Source organism: Natrix helvetica (genome assembly GCF_964273705.1).
Source record: "Natrix helvetica genome assembly, chromosome: 1".
In the NCBI taxonomy this organism is placed as follows: Eukaryota; Metazoa; Chordata; class Lepidosauria; order Squamata; family Natricidae; genus Natrix; species Natrix helvetica.
In genome coordinates, this window is record NC_138548.1 from 246,288,970 (window position 1) to 246,291,578 (window position 2,609).

A 2,609-nucleotide genomic window follows, 5' to 3' on the forward strand; every position below is an offset into this window, starting at 1 on the left:
AGAGTAACTTATTGTTTTGCCTTTTAGATTTATTTTACATCATTTATTTAAAATATGTTTCATGCACCCTTTGCCCTATTCAGGGAATCAGGTTGCAGAGTAGCGTACGATTTAAAATTATTTTATCCTAAAAAAGATAAATAAACCAGAAACCAAAGAGGATGAAATTTAAAATTTTCAAGCTGAACTACCATGAAACGATACCTAGTAAAAATAAAGATTGTTAGTCAGATTGCAACAGATTGTAATGAATGTAATATTGATACCTACAAGTAAGGTTTTCAGAGCCAAAAAATATGATCAGGTCAGATTTTTCTCTACCAAAACTGTGATGCGAAGAAGTCAGTTTGTGTTGTGAGATATATACAATATCTTTTACACTCCTTCCTGTATTTGTTCTGCAGTAGATCAAAGCTCAACACAGCATGTAGCCATACTGGAAAGAACGCATGGCCTTGGTTTTACAAAAATAGAATATGCAAGAATCGACATGCATGCCACTGTTAGATTTTAGAACAAATCCCAGGATGTCCCTTGACCCTGATCTTTCTGCAAATCCCTCATCATCAGTCCCCCATCCATGCCTATCCTTTTCTCAGAAGACAAGAGTATCCATTTCTTCCAAGCCGGAGATTCAGGCATTGATTACTTTGACTTTGTCATTTGAACCTTGAAAACTTAAGTTTGATTACATTCATTCCTCTCACTTCCAAAGAGACTGATGGAGCTATGTATCCATCTGACCATCTTTTGCAGGTATAAATCAGCAGTCTGCAGCTCCACGGGTTACAGAAGCAGGCTGCTCTTGAGAAGAAATTAATTCTTGCTAACCACCAATTTAGCAAAGGAATTCCCAGCAGTCGAAAATAATAGAGGGAACATTTACTGGGCTGATCCAAAGGAGAAATGGGGAAGTCTGTCTCAACCTGTTGGACTTCAGCTTTGTCACAGGCCTTTGCAAGTTCTCAGGATTTGACATGGGATACAGCAGATCGGACTTCATTTGTGATTTTTTCCCCCCCTGATTACCTCGGCACTCAATATCAACCACTTTCACTTTTAGCTAGCATTTCTTTGCCAGAGTTATTTATAAGCCCAAAGTCTTCTCTCTGCTCTCTTCAGCCACATGATTGATAAGCAGGAGAGAAAAGGTAATAATAATACATCAGAGGCAGGAGGGAAATCATTCTAAAACAAATAGATATGTAAAGCTTCCTGCTTCAGGCCATGTCTATCTCATTATGTGTTTAGCCTAGCATGTCAGTCAAATCTAAATAGTTTACTTCTATGTGCTATTCCAACCTTTTGACTTAAAGATAAGAAAGAGGTTAGTTATTCTCTCTATGTCTCTGTCTCATTGGCTCCAGTCTTTGGCTTGGGGAATTCAGTCTCTCTCATCTCAATTTTTACTCTCTCACAGATACCATTTGCCTCAGTAGTTTTGTCTCTCTCATCAGCTTATCTTGCGATTCCGTGCTTTTTTCTGGGTTGTTGTACCCTCTTCTGCTTCAGATGTCTTCCTCGGGGCACCCCACAAACAACAAGCATCTATCTCTGGACCCAGAAGTGATATTCAGTTAGTTCTTTTTTAAAAAAAAAACAAAATTGTATTGGTTTTAAGAAAAATAATCAGGGAAAGGGATGGTGGATGAAGTTACAAATTTTGACAGTTACGTTATGCAGGAAATGGCCCTTCCCCCCATTCTCATAACTTTCATTTATTAATACATTAAATTGTTGCTACTTAGTAGTATTTTGTCAGCATATAACCTTTTATCTTCAGGTAATTTCAATCATTTTATATCAAACAGATTTTCGTTCATTTTTGTGATCTGAGTTTTCTCGATGTTGCCTCTTCTCCCCCCTCCAGCAGAGCTCCGTCCCCTCCCGTGTCCTGTATGTCCCGTGTAGTGTCATCAGTTTTATCTAAGTGGGATATTCAGTTAGTTCTGACAGGTTCTGGAGAACCGGCAGTGGAAATTTTGAGTAGTTTGGAGAACCGACAAATAGGCTGGCTCTGCCCCTGCTGCCTCCCAGCTGATCTTCTTTTGTTGGCCTGAACAAGAGAACGGAGCTGGAAAGCAGGTTAGTGGGGTGAGGAAGGGAATGGGGATGTTGCAGTATCCTTCCCCTGCCACGCCCACAAAGCCACGCCCACAACGCCACACCACACCCACAAAGCCACGCCCACAGAACCAATAGTAAACATTTTTGAATCCCACCACTGTCTGGATCCCTAACCGCCATTATTTTTCCTTAAAATCAACAAGCTTCAACCCCCAAATCTGTCTGGAATCCACCCTCATTTGCCGTACTTCCATTTCCCCATCTCTTTCTAAAAGTTCCTTCTTCCCACAAGTCCACTTCCACCAGCTTGGCAGCTGCCTCCTCCTTAACCTCTGGGAAAAAAACTTCCAGTGGCAAACTAAGCTACCTTCCTCTCCCTCCTTTTACTTATCAGTTAGCTAGAACAATGTCTATTTGGGTTTCTAGGTAGCTATCCAACCAGATGCTAAGGAGCTAAAGGTGATAGCGGGGGGTCACACTTTTTATGCCCCTCATCTCCCCTACAAGGTGGTCCTGGGTGGCTTGCAAAATTATAAAACAAG